This window comes from Lepisosteus platostomus, chromosome 2, assembly GCF_059453375.1.
Source record: "Lepisosteus platostomus isolate fLepPlt1 chromosome 2, fLepPlt1.hap1, whole genome shotgun sequence".
Classification (NCBI taxonomy): domain Eukaryota; kingdom Metazoa; phylum Chordata; class Actinopteri; order Semionotiformes; family Lepisosteidae; genus Lepisosteus; species Lepisosteus platostomus.
In genome coordinates, this window is record NC_142612.1 from 51,265,127 (window position 1) to 51,282,803 (window position 17,677).

General features: G+C 38.0%; 1 pseudogene across 1 annotated transcript; it reads left to right on the forward strand.

Annotated features, from left to right (window-relative positions):
• Nucleotides 1-220: 220 nt before the first annotated feature.
• LOC148676432 (immunoglobulin kappa light chain-like) lies at nucleotides 221-8,997 on the forward strand (annotated as a pseudogene). Its single transcript, XR_015941092.1, has 5 exons — nucleotides 221-857; nucleotides 1,428-1,784; nucleotides 2,045-2,395; nucleotides 8,427-8,497; nucleotides 8,866-8,997. The product of XR_015941092.1 is annotated as an immunoglobulin kappa light chain-like (transcript).
• The last annotated feature ends 8,680 nt before the right edge of the window (nucleotides 8,998-17,677 follow it).

The window sequence follows — 17,677 nt, forward strand, 5'->3', positions numbered from 1 at the left end:
AAAATCATTTAGGTAGGGTAGTTCTCCTAAAAAAATCTACATATCAGTAGTATGGTTCGACAGAGCTATGAAAACAAAGGTATGGAGGTATTCTACCCACAAAAACACATTCCAGTCTATTAATGTTCTGGCAGACCTTATTTATTCTTATAACCACAACCACCACAGAACTTTCTTTGGCGATCTGTAGGAGTATATAATACCAGGTAGGCTAGGTAGGCCTATCTCAACCAGGAAGGAATTTCAACTAAATGACAATAACAAACTCTTGTAAAAACTACAAAAGGACAAGGAGCGAGAAACTTCAAAAGCCATCAGCACACCAAACATTATACAATCTAATGATATGTTGCTCTTCCTGTGCTATACTGTTTTTGTGTTACTTACATTTACTGTCAGACACATTTGACTTATCACTTTCTCGATTATAGGAACTCCTGCAGTACATTATCTAAAATGACAAACTCAAATCTTTATACCTATTTGAATTTAAATTATATGTACAGTATTGTTAAACTTGTAACTCACATTAGACAAAAGGTCTAACAAATTAAATCTGTGCCTTTTGTGGATGGGTTTAGTGTCTGCATTGACACACCTGAAGGTATTATATAACACATACGAAAATATCTGTGGGCGTGTTTCCACTTACCCCTACACATGTCAGTAATTGACCATATGCATCCCCGCACATATGACGTGTGTGCTACCCTCCCAAGCAGTTACCAGAGAAATGTGTGTGTCAGGTGCTCTGCAATCCCATACTGCCAGTCAGCAGTGTGTAAGAACAACCAAAAACAGAGGAACCACTGTGATGGACAGACTGTGCACAACTTTTCTGCTTTTCTCAAAAGTTTGTAAGTCTGGTGTTTTATAACAGAGAAAAGCTATTTAGTGTCAAATAGTAACAAATATTTTTTTAACTTTATTTTTTACATAAAGATTTTGGGATGTTGTGATTTTATTTCTATTAATTTGAATTATTAGAGTTGTTTTGTTTCTCTGGGACAAAACTATAAAATTTTAAATAACAAAATTATACTTTAAGAGGCATCCCCTACGTTATTAAAAACTAATGTGTTTAAAATAAGATTTTGTTTTTAAACTTTACAATCGGAAATTTGTTAGACAAATAAAGAAACGAGCATTGCACAATGAAAATATTATTGAAAACAGGAATTGACTTTGTTTATTTTGGTTATGATGAATTATAGGCACCTTTATGACCAAGTATCATTCATTAATTTACCATGTATTAAAGAGACATATAAAAAATATGTATTAACACATGAAGTACATTTACCATATACTTTAAGGTCTTAAGAATATTATTTTTCTGTTTATGCTTGCACAGTAGGTGAAATATAATTTTTCTGTTATGTTGAGTTCTATGTGTGAGCCACAAAAAAATATTTTATGTTTTAAAGTTGTCTCTCTGATGGAAGACATCTCTCAGCCTCCTCTCAAATCTTCAGTGCGACTAGGAGACTCTTTCACTCTGGAGTGCTATCTTCCACAACAAGATAAGATGGCTCACTGGATTTGGTTCAAGCAGTCCTTCGGACAGGCTCCACAGAACATAGTACATTCCTATTCCAATTCTGAAGGGACTGTGTTTCATTAAGAATTTAAAGATAAACCCCGTTTTACAGTGCAGAAGAGTAAGACCAGCTTCAATCTAACACTTTCAAACACTGAACCAGGAGATGTTGCAGTATATTATTGTGGAGTCAGCTTCTTAAACTTAATATGTTTTGGGAATGGAACCTTTCTGATGCTTTCAGGTAAAAGAAATGGTTTAACTTCTTCCTTCATGTTCGGTGACATGTTTCAGATATGAATGTGTTTTATGCATACAGGACTGAATGTTTATATGTTTATATTTTCATGTTCATGTATATTTATCTGATAGAATATAATAATACTGTATAATACAAGGTGAATCCATTATATGTTATTTGTTTGGTATTTATATTTGAAAAATGTTTAGTAAACTTTCCGTTGATAACACAAATGGATAAACATTGATAAATGTTTATTTTAGAATCAGAATCTGTGAGCAGGAATGTTGTGCAGCAGCCTGTATCTGTCCCAGTCAAGCCAGGAGATGATGTTACTATCCAGTGTACACTACACACTGAGACCTTTGAAGGAGAGCCCGATGTGTATTGGTTAAGGATTGGATCAGAAGAATCCCTCCCAGGAGTAATTTACACTCATGGAAAGAGGAGTGATCAGTGTGAGGGGAGCTCTAAAGCTAAGCTTCCAGCACAGAGCTGTGTCTATAACCTCCCCAAGAGAAACCTCAGCCCGTCTGATGCTGGGATTTACTTTTGTGCTGTGGTCACATGCTGGGAGATAGTGTTTGGGAATGGGACAGTTCTGGAGATAACAGGTATTGTTATTACTCATACAGATGCACCCATTCAAAATGCGCTGGCGATACCGCATTATGCACTGTACGCAGTCTACCGTGAGTTACCGGTAAATACGGCTAGTTACCGTAAATTCTCCTATAATACCGCAAGCAAAATAATAGTATCCGGAATTTCTGCAAGGTGGAGCTAATAAAGCTCAACCTCTCATGTTTGAGCTGTCGCCATCAAAGTCTTTAACGAAGATATTACTAATAGTATTAATAATGAATGACCTTGGACAAGCTGTAAGTGTAAACTCAAAGTATTGCCCTGGTCCTCATTCTTTTTTTCATTGACCGTCTTTGTAAAAGTAACACCACAGCATTTCGCAATCACGCATTTGTTTCCAATCATGCAAAGTACAGTAATTTTTGAGAATCGATTCACCATACCTTTCACATGCTCATAAAAGAGATTGATTTAGGAACATAAACATATTACTGTATGCAAACTGTACTGTATACAGTATGTATATGTATATTTAATGTCTTAACTGTGCCCGTTTAAGTATTGAATATTTATATGGAATTTTACCACTGAAGCATAAAAGCATTTTATTTTCTATACCCGTTTTCTCTGGGTATTTACTTTGTAATCTGTGGATTACATCTACTGTATTGTTTTGAGATGCCACTTTTAAAGGTGATATGTAAAATAAAGTTTTTTATTATTGTTATAGAGAAACATGATCAGATTTTCCCTGGTTCCGAAAAAAGACGATTAAAATCTGTAATCTTTCCACTTGTATCGGAAAATACAAGAAGTTTCTGCTTTGTGTTTCTGCTTTGTGTAAGGATGGTATCAAAAAGTAATCTAAGTGGTGAGAAAGCTGTGCTCCCCAAAGCGCTTTACAGGATAAAAACAATAACAGCAATAGTGGCTGGGCAAACGTTTTTTTTAAAGAAATACAAAATGAGATATAATGATGTGTTCCGGCTAAGACATTAACGAGTACAACCCCCCTCTCTGCGGGAGTGCAGGCTGTGACGAATTAAACCAGTTTCACAGGTATTTTCATAGTAGAAGGGGGCGAGATTTCCAGCTTAATTTTCGTGTTAAATAATTTTTTAAAATTAAAATTCATCCAATACAGCAATCGCATATTTGGGTACCGTTTCATTTAACTTTCATGCTTAAAATGTTTAGGAAGAAATGGAAGACTGATAATGGAATGGAATGGAATGAATGATAAGTGTTGCAGTTTAAATAAATTTCATAGTTAGAAATTATGAAATGCTCTGTTAAAAGCAAGAGAGTTTTTGTGTCCGTTGCAGTAAAAGAAAATGCCTGACAAAGTAGGGCTTGGACAGATTCCATCTTTAAATCTTTATTTATGGGTTGCAATTTAGAAAAAGTCAAAAACCGCACTCAAAATGCAATTTAGAGCTTTCTGGCAAGAGGAGACACCCAAATTATAATGTAACATGCCACTGTTTGTGCATGAACAAAGTTATACTGCTATTTTCCTTAGATACCAGGTAATAACTTAACTATATGTGCAAACGTTTTATGATATGTCGCTGTTGTGAATGTCTGTGGAGTGTATCTTATTTGCATGTCTGTCCTGGCTCTCTCGCTCGCCCTCCCCCCTCTCTCTCTCAATTCAATTCAATTCAAGGTGCTTTATTAGCATGACAATCAGTGTGGGGTATTTACTTTGCTTTGAGATTCCACTTTTAAAGGTGATATATAAAATCAAGGCTTTAACTTGCTTTAACTCCGCAAGTCTGAGTTCTCGTGTCTGTCCTATCCGAACTCGAAAGTATTACAATATGTATCTTTATAGCAGGTGGTGTACAACTTTTTAGCATAGATTACACTTTTATAAAATGTATTTAAAAAATAAAAATGATTACAATCTAATCTTCCCACGTTTGATCACAAGATCCCACGAAAAATAAATCTAAATGGGGAGAAAGCTACAGATGCAGCCATTCAAAATGGGTGAGGTATTTCGCGGCATACCGCGACACGCCCACCGGGGTATCACGCAGTTCATGTGTGTCACGTGACTAACTATCCGGCATCGCCTTGTAAAACCGCCAGGGGGAGCTTAACCTCTCATGTACAGCATTTGAGCCTTTAATTTTGAACTGTGTATTACAGCATGTTAATCATCAGTCATTCAAATGTTGGTATATTTTATGAAAGCAAGATTGCTCAGTTGGACAAAAGTACACAACCTACCTTTATCAGAAATATTTATGCATCAAAGCCTTTACTGAAGATATTACTAATAGTATTAATAATGGATGACTTTGGACAAGCTGTATACTCAAAGTATAATTTCTTTAGCACATTTGTACAAGCACTTGGAATCTGTCCAAGCCATACTTTGTCAGGCATTTTGTTTTACTTCAACGGGCATAAAAACTTCCTTGCTTTTAACAGGGCGTTTCATAATTTCTAACTACGAAAATGATTTAAAATGCGACACCTATCATTCAACTAGAGCTTAAAATATCACAAGGATCCTCAAGAGCACAGCAAAGAGTGTATTAAAAGACACTTGTATTTATCAACGCTTTCTTTTCCGTATACCAGATTTTATGGAACCACTTCAGAGGGGTGTTCCAGGAATCGGCACTTTAAAGAAAAAAATACACACCAGTATTCCATTTCTCCCTAAACATTGTAAGCTTCGAAGTCTTGAACTAACGTGATACCGGAGTGAACAAGCATACTTTTAGAATTTGATTAAAAGGGAATATAATATGGAATCGCGTATCTCAAGAATTTAATAACGGTATGATTATATCCATGTACTGCGGCAGGGCTGTGTAAGGCTGTTTCGCCTCCCTGTTCATGCAAGTTGTCTTGTAGCCTACTGGTCTAGGTGGCCTGGCACGGTGAAGTGCGCTGGCAGCTGTGTGGTGTGACGCAGTGGTGGCCTGGCACGGTGAAGTGCGCTGGCAGCTGTGTGGTGTGACGCAGTGGTGGCCTGGTGGATGGATTTTTAGAAACATCCCATCATATTCACAACGTGAAATCTAGAAAATAATATTACGTAACCAAAATCCGCAATATGGAAACAGAACCTGTGTAATTGTTGATAGATGATGTACTCGTAACATTTTTTCAAGATGAACTACAACATTTAAAAAATGACTTGTATGTACTTGATATCTCTAATCAATCCACGGGTCCCAGCACAAAACGAAACTAAAACGCATACCGTTTCGCGCTTCTTATTAGTTGCTCAAAAGTAATTTGACCGTATGAAATGCATAATATAAACCTAGAAACATATACGTGAGCAGTACTTAAGCACTGTAGTATCGGTGTTAAGACATACCTATCAAATACTGTAAATCAAGTTAAAAATATCTCAAGACCGATTCTGGTCATAATGAAACCATGTTTCGTGTATGTTTTCTTTTTCATCTTGAAATAACTCATTTCTAAATACCTTTTTCACTGTTAACATCTTGCAGCAACTCTGCAACAAAATATACACTCTGACAGTTCATCCTGCTACCAACATTAAATAAAACAAATCTTAAGATTCTATATTTATGTCTTTATTTAGTGGTTTCATTAGTGACAAAGGCTAAACTTTCTTGGAAAAATGTATTTTATGTGTTGCGGAAAAAACTGACTTGCTTTAACAAAATATGTTTACAAATCCTTTCACCTGGCATTTTCGTAGTTAGAAATTATGGAACGCTCTGTTAAAAGCAAGGGAGTTTTTATGTCCGTTGCAGTTCTTTTGCAACATGAATATAATTATATCGTTATTAATTTCTTGAGATACGCGATTCCATATTATATTCCCTTTTAATCAAATTCTAAAAGTATGCTTGTTGACTCCGGTATCACGTTAGTTAAAGACTTCGAAGCTTACAATGTTTAGGGAGAAATGGAATAATGGTGTGTATTTTTTTCTTTAAAGTACCGAGACCAGCCATATACTGTATGTTTATGTTCCAAAATTAATATCGTTTATGGACTTCACACGCGTTACAGTATGCTCCTATTCTTTTTATGCTCAGCTACTTAGATTTCCCTTCAGTGGTAAAATTAGATATGAATATTCAATACTTAAACGGGCACAGTTAAGACATTAAATATACATATACATACTGTATACAGTACAGTTTGCATACGGTAATATGTTTATGTTACGCGATTAAAAAATAAATAAAAATGAAAAGTCCAGCACCAGCTGGATTCGAACACACAACCTGCCAGGTGGTAGTCACGCACCTAGACCAGTAGGCTACAAGACAGCTCGCATGAACAGGCAGGCGAAACAGCCCTACACAGCCCTGCCGCAGTACACGGATATAATCATACCGTTATTAAAATCTTGAGATACGCGATTCCATATTATATTCCCTTTTAATCAAATTCTAAAAGTATGCTTGTTGACTCCGGTATCACGTTAGTTAAAGACTTCGAAGCTTACAATATTTAGGGAGAAATGGAATACTGGTGTGTATTTTTTTCTTTAAAGTTCCGAGACCAGCTATATACTGTATGTTTATGTTCCAAAATTAATATCATTTATGGCCTTCACACGCGTTACAGTATGCTCCTATTCTTTTTATGCTCAGCTACTAAGACTTCCCTTCAGTGGTAAAATTCAATATCTACAACGGGCACAGTAAAGACGTTTACAGTAAGTCTTTCTACGACAGACCAACGGACCACGAGTGCCCCTGTCGGTCAACCAATCACGCACCGCGGTATTTTGCGTCATCGCGCGTCACGATGCACGACGCCGTAGCCAATTACCTCCAGTACGTGTCTGTACCGCGCACTTTGAATGGCTGCATCTGTATGCTGAAAGTTTATTAAGATACTTAGAAGACAAAGATATCAATTTATGTTGCATTTGTCTGATTGTGAATCAAAAAACACATATATTTAAACATGCGTTTACGATTTAAATCAAAACGCGATTCAAATCAATATAAATGTTTATTTCGTAACGCATAGGTGACTATTCATTGTTATTAAAATGACTTACATTCGATCATGTTGTGATATTTAGAAATATAAATTTGTTTGGTGCGAGTGAGGTTTTATTTAATCTCTGACCAAGGGAAATGTTTCATTTTTTCAAAGAAATGTTTGTTAAAAAAAAGTCAGGGTTCCACAGTGGGATTTGATCACAGACCATCTGACACAGGAGTCAGGAACCTAACCCACAGTGCCACCGGTGCGGTCACATCCAGTGTGCTGAAAAAGCACTACAGAAACATTATCAACAGACAATGTACAGTGTGTACTATTCTTGTGTTGCGGTACATGAATATAATTATATCGTTATTAATTTCTTTAGATACGCGATTCCATATTATATTCCCTTTTAATCAAATTCTAAAAGTATGCTTGTTAACTCCGGTATCACGTTACTTAAAGACGTCGATGCTTAAAATGTTTAGGGAGAAATGGAATACTGGTGTGTATGTTTTCTTTAAAGTACCGAGACCAGCCATATACTGAATGTTTAAGTTCCAAAATGAATATCGTTTATGGCCTTCACATGCGTTACAGTATGCTCCTATTCTTTTTATGCTCAGGTACTAAGATTTCCCTTCAGTGGTAAAATTCCATATAAATATAAATTTTAATTAAATGTTCTACTACAAGGTTTTTTGGTTTCTTAACATACAGTATTTATAGATACATCTATCTACAGTTTTTTACTGTTTCCCCACCCAATTTGAAATTTCCAGATATTTTTAGACTTGTCTAATGAAATGAGACATCCAGTCCTGCTCCTACAACATGCCAGCATGCACAGCCAATTTGTCATTTGTGAGCTCCACAGTCCCTAAATGCAAATGTACTGGAAGAATACAAGGATCTTTACTGGCATCACTGCAAGCCACATGCCAAGTCACGAGACTCATTAGTGTTGGAAAGCAATGTGCAGATGAATCACAAATAATAATAACTCATCATTCAAAATCATATTTTACTAGGAAAATTGACACTTATATAATTCGTTTTGCTGTTGTTACTGTGCACAAAGGCTAATTTTTCTCATTCTGTTTTCAGCTTTCTCCAAAGATACACATCTTGGTGCATTTTTCCATCAGTGCACGAGAGAAAGCTCAATTTACAAACAGGTACAACAGCAACCTCTGAAAATAATTAAATTATTCAATTTCTAACATAAAAGGTTTAAAGAACATGTGTTAATTCATACAGAATAGTTTTTTTAATTGAATTATTGAATAATTATTAATCATTTGAAACCCTTCACTAAAGAATAAATGAGCTGAAAATGTTTTCCCTTTCTTTTTTTCTGCCACTTGGACATCACTTCATTAAACATACAGTAGTTTTGCATTATTTTTTGTTGGTATTTGAAACAACAAAAACAAAAGAATATAGAACATTAGTAGAATAAATGTGTAAATTGTGTGCAGTTAAATTACATAAAGTTAGGCATTATCTGATTTACAGTATGTGTAACTCCTTTTCTCTTTTTTAGAACCAGGACACAGAAGTGCTGAATCACGCTGCCTTGAGTTTTACTGAGAGTAATTCTAGGCCTGGGAGGAAGATGACTGAGATGGACAGACAGGCTGTGTATTCCCAGGTCCAGTACAAGCAGTGTAATTGAGTGTTCTGGAGGTTGTGCCTGTCTCCAGGGAGGAAAGAGCCATTTCAAGATGAATTAATTACTGTCATGTTCTCCTCCACTGGAGCACTGCAAAGGAAACTAGCTTTACCATGGTAACTCATGATGGCTCTACTCACCTGTCAGTCAGCCGGTTGCCGGTACACAAACAGACTTGAAGCCTGTTCCACCTGTGTGCCATTTACTACCACATTTTTCTCAAGTGGATCAGCCCATTTAAAATCTGTTTTGGCCTTGCCCGGGGCCCTGTTATACAGTTTTGCCTGGAGCTTCAGTTGAGTTCTCAAGCGTTGTATTACCTCCATTGGAGGTTTCCTCCACTCTCTGGATTCCTAGCTTCGCTTTGTCTCAACCTTGCCTTTGGATTTTCCCTATGCTTGCTCTAGTCTTTCACACTAATGGATCTTTATAGCTTGTCTCAACCATGCCTTTGGATTCTCCCTGTTCTCCACAACAGTGTCTACTTAGATTTCATCCTTGCTTTGCTAGAACACATCTCTGGATTGTGTTTGCCTATTTCCATTGGCTGCTCTTATGTTAACCTTATGACTCCAGGCTGCTGCAATACTCCATTATGAGCAGCAATATTACAATAACCTGCTTGTTTCAAAAATATAATCTGATCAAATAGCTTAATCTACCATGATGTGGGGGTACAGTATACACAGGGCTGTATTCTCCAAAGCACTTACAGCAAAAAATCCCCACAGTTATTTCCTCTTGAATGAACTTTTATTTGAGCTATTTTCACGTGAGAGTTCTTTATCTTAGATGTGTATGTAAAGATAAAATACATAAAGAATATGTATGTGCTGAATAAATATTGAAAGCCCCAGAAGGAGAGTGAATATGTCTAGTCTTAACATGAACTCCCATTTACAAATTTCAAAAAAAGCATTTGTGTGTCTTAAAATATTTATTGGTAGTGTGGCAAGTTTGTCTCCAAATGCTAAGGAATTGGAATTTGATTAAATATGCAATTGAGGTTATTTAGTACTCATCTCACAAAAAAAACATCAATCAACAAAATATCTTTTTAGATTCTCTAAGGGGTCACTATTCACATTCAATTTCTCTCCAAATTGTATTAACCATTAGTCATCTGCTAAATGGATAGTTATATATAAAAAATCTCTGTGGTGGTACTATAAAAGTTTTATTATTCTAAAGAAATTGATTATTTTAAATTCTTGTATCTTTCAGCTGAGCTGAGATGATATCAAATTAATAAATCATTTTGTCTTTTACACATCCTTAATAATAGCAATGCAATTTCTTTGACTTCCACTGAACACTTATTCTGTATGCCACAAATGAACTGCAGAAAGATGTTATTTTCATAATTCTTACTGAAATCTCCAGTAAAGCAGAGCATGTGGAAAAGGAGGGAAATTAAGGTGGAAACCTTCAACATGATGACTGTTGAAAGCTTGTTTGACTTTTTATACAATTCTGAGTAAAAAGGGGGAAATAGCCACATGTTTTCAAGGGTTTTATAATTTCTTTAGAATAACATGTGTGACTTTAAATCAAACCTGTATCTATTTTACAATTTATTTTGGAAAAACATCATTGCTTAAATTATAAAGAAATCTGGTATTAGATTCTTTCACATTCTGAATGGAGTGGTTTCTCTGTGGTTGACTCTGATCAAATAAAGAGCATAAAAATATTAAACAAGCATGAAAACGTGATTTTACTGGGCACTGTGGAGAATCTGTTTCACACGGAACAAAAGAACACACAGAATGAAAGAAAAAGTAAAACTGTTATAAAATGTGTTAAACAAAAAATAGGTACCAGACACTGTTACCATATCTGGAAGAAAGCACTCATTTACATTTCAATGAAATCAGTGATTTTAGCAGCCAGCAAATGTTTTTCTCAATATTCTGTGTGGTGGAGTTTGTATCCTTGACTGGACACACTGTATGCAATTGTTTTTCCTGTGAAGTTTCTTTCTCTTCTGAAGGAACCAGTACATAATGGTTTAAATACAAGCCATGAGAGATAACCAACTGGTACTAGGTATGGGCTGACAGTCATCGAGCAGAAAATAATATAAACAACAAATGAGAAACTATGGGCTTGGAAAAATAGTTTTTAATTTCACCATAGTTTCTATTATTAACCTCAGACAGCCATGATCACACTGATCTCTCTGTCTCTGTTCTCAAAGAACGGTTTCTCAACTGCCATGACAGAAAGGCAACAGAAACTAAACTCAAAGGCAACTGAAACTAGGTTCAGACCTTCACCCTTCTCTGAATGATAGACTTATTTTTGTGTAATCTTCTCTATTCTCTATTCTATTTTTATTGTTTTGGCTCTGTACTCCAGCACATTGGATTTGAAATGAAACAATGTCTATGAGGTTAAAGTGCCGAATGTCAGCTTTAATTCGATGGTATTTACGTCTATATTGTCTGAAACATATAAGAATCAAAGCCCTTTTAATACATAGTTCTCCCATTTTAGGAGACCAAAAGTAATTGGACAATTGGCTGCTCAGTTGTTTCTTGGCCAGCTGTGTGTTGCTGCATCATTAGTTCATGCACAAATGAGCTAACAAAAGGTCTACAGTTGATTCTAGATGTAGCATTTGCATCTGGAGTCTGTTGCTGTTGGCTCTTAACATGAAGACCAAAGAAATGTTAATGCCCGTAAAGTGGGCCATCATGAGGCTGAAAAATCAGAATAAATCAATCAGAGACATAGCCAAAACATTAGGTGTGTCAAAACCAACTGTTTAGTACATTGTTAAGAAGCAAGAATGCACTGGTGAGCTTAGCAATAGCAAATAACTGTAACGATCAGTTTTTTCCGGGCCCTATGCGGACGACACGATCCGGAATTGTGAGGATACAATAGGGTAAAATAGTCATGCAGGAGAAGGGTCTGGAGACGGGGGGCGTGTCCGATGAGTGCAGGTGTCCAGGGGGAGTGAATCCAAGGCGAACAATCCAAGCGTATATCCAAAGGGGAAATCTAAAACAGGAGTCCAAGACCAGGGGATCCATCCAAAGGAACTAAAAACACGAACCGGGTCGGAACCAGTGGGACAGGGAATCAGGAACAGGAAACTAAAACCATGACGGAGCCAGATGCGGCAGGACCCGGGCTCTCACGAAACGGGATTCAATGAGAAGCCTTGGGCAAACACCTGCGCCTGGCTTTAAAGGTGGAACTAAAGAGGGGCTGGGCAAAGGAACAGGTGTAAACAATGGGGGAAAACGAGGAAGGGCTGGAGCGCCCTCAAGAGGGGGAGTAGCGATCCTGACAATAACCTTGCAGAGCACAGTAGTGGATGACCAAAGAATACCTTCAATCGTGAAGAAAAACCCCTTTTCGACTGCTGAACAGATCAAAAACACTCTCCAGGATGTAGGCATAGACGTGTCAAAGACTACCATAAAGAGAAGAATACACCAGCATACACCATCTCAGAGGGTTCACCACAAGATTCAAACCACTGGTATGAAAGGCCACAGAAAGGCCAGATTACAGTTTGTGAAAAGTACATAAAAAAGCCTCTAGAGTTCTGGGAAAAAGCCTTATGGACAGATGATATGAAGATTAACCTGTACCAAAGTGATTAAAAGAGAAAACTATGGAGAACAAATGGAACTACTCATGATCCAAAGCATACCACCTCATCTGTGGAAGATGGTGAAGGTAGGTTCATGGCTTGGGCATGTATGGCTGCCAGCGGAACTGGTTCACTTGTCTTTATTGATGATGTGACTGCAGACAGCAGCAGCAGAATGAATTCTAATGTGTACAAAAGCCTCTTATCTGCTCAGATCCAACCAAATGCTTTAAAACTTATTGGACAGTGCTTCCCCTTGCAGCAGGACAATTACCCCAAACATACTGCTAAAGCATCTAAGGAGTTTTTCAGGGCCAAAAAGTGGAATGTTTTTGACTGACCAAGTAAGTCGCCTGACCTGAATCCCATTGAGCATGCATTTCACTTACTGAAGACAAGACTAAAAGCAAAAAGCCCCCGAAACAATCACTAAAAATGATTGAATTACAGGCCTGACAGAGCATCACCAGGGAAGATACCCAAGGTCTGGTGATGTCTATGGGTCGCAGACTTCAGGCAGTTATCAACTGCAAAGGATTTGCAAACATGCCAAATTTTATTTAAGGTTATGTTAATGTGTCTCATTACTTTTGGTCCCATGAAATGGGGGAACTATGTATAAATAGGGCTGTGATTCCTATATGGTTCACCCAACATAGATGTAAATACCCTCAAATTAAAGCTGACATTCTACACATTTATCTCATAGTCATTGTTTTATTTCAAATCCAACGTGCTAGAGTACAAAGCCAAAACACCAAAAATTGTGTCGCTGTCCAAATACTTATGGACTGCACTGTATTTGTGCATTGGGTTTTGTACAGCACCACTCACAGTGGAGGGTGTGTGTAAGTAATTGAAAAATAGCAAAGAAGTTTCCCATCAGCTTATGAGGAGCATGTCTGGAGCATTGGACATGCCTGTTTACATGCCCACAGTGGCAGACACAACCCCCAGCATTTAAACAAATTACTGAATTTCCTATTTAGAGTGAAAAATTCCCTTTACAACATATTTAGAAAATAAAACTTGAAATCTCCTAAATAACTAATAAAACCTGAAGTTTGCCAAATAATTACACCTCTACTAGATTACCGCAACATTTTATATTTCAGTCTTTCAAATCATTGCTCATGTAGTGTGCTCTCACGAGGCACCAGTTCCGTAGGGTTTGGGCATTTACGGGGACAATTATTAATTGTAGCCATAAATCACAAAGTGATTCTTTTAATGGCTTTAGAATCCAACCATGCGATATAACTCAAACAACGCACACACACAGGTACTAATACACGAGGATACATTTATTAATACATAGAATATGCATGTAAACCTAACAGATCTTATCGAGAGGGTTATCAGAATACAAAAGGTATATATTCAGTCAGTTACGAAGAGTTACACATATCAAGAGGACATACGTTCGGTATATCATTCATTTAGACCGTTTCGTAAATGAACTTGGTTATAACTTCTACATTAGATACTCAAAACAAGTACATAACTCTTAGGAATTAAATTGATATCAACTGGTTGGGATAACAATTGAATTCTCGAGCTGTAATGCATTGAAGTTGAATACTCATCCAATCTCTGGGGATTCAGATCTCCTGCGGGCTCTCTGGCTCGGTGCCAGGCTGTGCTGTGCGGCTTGCGACGGTGCGCTGCTGATGCTCACTGACCGGCTAGTTAGTGTTGACTTTAACTAGCAAAGTTGTGCTCAGGAGAAAAGATAACGGTGGGTCCCAACAGGTCAGGAAGAAGACCGGTTCGTTCCTGATGAAGCGCTAGTTCTTAATAGTGATTCAGCTGTCCACAGTTCCGACCTGTTCACGGGCTTGCTGCTGATGCTAACCTCGGGTGTATCCTCTGGTTACTCTCTGGCAACCTCCGCTCTAGACTCTTAGAACAGAGGAAAGTTCTGGCACTCGGAGACACTGGCTGTTCCGCGGTTGTCCGTTGTCTCAGGATGTTCAGGAGGAGCGCTGCGAGAATGTCCTGCCCTTGGGAGCCTTTCTGCTCCTGGGCCGTCCTACCCTGGAATTGTCTCGCACCCCTGGAATTCTCCTTAGAATTCTCCTGCTGGAATAGTCCGAAATAGTCTCTCAGGCCCTCTGTGTTGCTTGTTTTTACCTGGAGGAACTTCAGCTCGTTCATTGGCTGAAAGTTCCAAGGGCATCATAATTCCACGTGGGTTACTCGGCCCTACCAGTCCCTGATTGGTTGATCAAGGTGAGATATGAGTCACTTACTCCTGACACTTAGGAATGCAGTCCAGATGTCCATCTGGCACTCCCTAGACAGATAGGCGCCAATGGATGACCATTGATCATGATAGCCAGGCTTAGCTAAGTGCATCCCCCTTTGGGAGCTGTCCCTTATCAAAAGAAAACAGCCTGCATGAATAGCTTCTCTGTGGCTGCACCACAGAGATGAAGAGAGAGATGGGGCCTCATTTGGGAAAGCACAGCAACACTTAATTCTGTCTTATTAACAAGCATTGCCGCTACACTTATCTGAAATACACATTGCTTATCTGAAATACCAGGACATCTTTTAGTATTAGCTGGTGGCGTATTATGCAATTGATTAAAAACTATTTCATTAGAGATTTAGATTATTTCATCAGAGATTTCTATATTGGTCAGAACAGATCTAATAATATTGTAAATATTAATCTCTGTATTTCAAGAGTGAATTACAAAAGGAATAGACAGGTTACTTTTTTAGCTTTCCAAGAATGTGGAACTTTTTATCATCTTCAATCAAAAGTTCACCTTTCAATTGGATTTATTTTATTCATCAGGCATTAAAACACCTTTATATTTCATAATCTTTCTATAATTGTATACACATTATACATAATTTGGCTTCTTCTATGATGTTTTTTGCATTTCACATTTTAATTTGTCTTTGTTTTTCATTTCCTACACTTTCTACTCTTTTCCACTCTGGGCTTGTTCTTTGTAATGAATTTCATATCATGTTCATAGTTATTTTCTTAATCATTTTCAGGATATCAAAAATCCTCAGTCAGATCTCATTCAGTCTTTTACATTGCACAGTAAAAACCTTTTTTATTTACCTGATTTAAGGCAAACATACTTGTAATAATCCAGAAATTGTTTATTTTGTGACTTTTCCTGTGTAAAGTTTGTACATAAAAATCACATAAAAGAACTGAAGCACAGATTAAATGAAATACTGAACCTCTGGAAAATTTCAAGCATGTCTTGATAGAAGTGTTGTTTGGCAGAAGCCACTGTCATGCTCTAAGGTTTTTCATTCGTAAGTTAGTAGCAATATTTTTAATGTAATTAAAAAGCACATTTTTTTTTCAAAAGAAGAAAACTAAATATGATTGTATATTATTATTCATTAAATCAAATTTCCCAACACACTTATCCAGTCACTATTCCTTCACTTAGTTTTTTATGTTTATGGCAAGAATTTGTTTCTTCCCTCTACCTTTCCATTTACATGGAGTAAATTAAGATGGTATCAATGCTACTCAGCTACAGATGCAGCCATTCAAAACAAGCGGGCAATACCGCATTATAATGCGGTGTGCTTGTCGCAGTGTAACGCAAGTTACCGTATTAGTATCCGGAATTTCCTCAAGGTGGAGCTAATAAAGCTCAACCTCTCATGTCTGAGCTGTCGCCATCAAAGTCTTTACCGAAGATATTACTAATAGTGTTAATAATGAATGACCTTGGACAACCTGTAAACTCAAAGTATTGATCCCCTCTCCCACCCCTCTCTGTGTACAGTAGAGCCTCCTGTCATGACTGGAGGAGCTCATCCAGCTGTGTCTGGACAGAAGCCAGGGTATCGGCTTCAACAACAGGGATGGGTAGCTTGTTCCCCCCTCCCACCGCTCTCTTTGTACTGTAGAGCGTCCTGTACTGACTGGAGGAGCTCATCCATCTGTGTCTGGAGAGAATCCAGGTAATCGGCTTGTTCCCCCCTCCAACCCCTCTCTGTGTACAGTAGAGCCTCCTGTCGTGACTGGAGGAGCTCATTCAGCTGTGTTTGTGTCTGTGTTCAAGCCGATACCCTGGCTTCTCTCCAGACACAGATGGATGAGCTCCTCCAGTCAGGACAGGAGGCTCTACTGTACACAGAGAGAGGTGGAAGGGGGGAGCACCCCCTGCTGGCCTCACTAACACCTCTTCCAGCAGCAACATTAGTTTTTTCCAGGAGGTCCCCCATCTAGGTACTAACCAGCTCACACCTGCTTAGCTTCAGTGGGTTCCCAATTGTAAGTTGCAGGGTGACATGGCTGCTGGCTACAATCCTTTATACACTCAAGTGAAAAATTAATAACGCCAATGTAAACGTCGTATTTACAATTTGTTGATAATAAAAATGTTAAGTTCTCTAAAGCTTTGTAATTTACCCAGGGAGCTGTGTAAGCATGTGTGGGCAGTAAAAGATCAGCTAAACTGGGAAGACGCAATACCGAAGATATTATTAATAACCTTTTAAATCTGAAGGGAGATATAAAGGGATCCCCACACGATAGAAGCAGGAAGCAGAAGCAGAAGCAGGAACCGTTGTCAGAAGGAAAGAAGGTGACTTGGGTGAGATCCTCCAGTCAGTACAAGAGGCTCTTCTGTACACAGAGAGGGGTGGGAGGGGGGAACAAGCTGTCCATCCCTGTTGTTGAAGCCAATTCCCTGGCTTCTGTCCAGACACAGCTGGATGAGCTCCTCCAGTCATGACAGGAGGCTCTACTGTACACAGAGAGGGGTGGCAGAGAGGAACAAGCCTTCGCTTTGCTTGTTGAAAGCCTTCAAAGCAAATGCACTTTGAAAACCACAACTTGTGAAAATGTTCACAGCCTCAACAGAAAACGATCAGCGAGATAATTCTCTTCTTTTAACCCTCCGGTTTTTCACAGATGCATAATCACGCATTAACTGGAACCCCCCGGGGAGGCGGGGTGCCATGTGTTAAGAAAGTTAGGTGTTAGCATAAACTATTAATGAGTGGTTCTGGTGGGGGGTCTGCCCTCAGTGACAGCTGACAATCCTCCATACATTGAAATGAAAAATTAATAATGCCAAT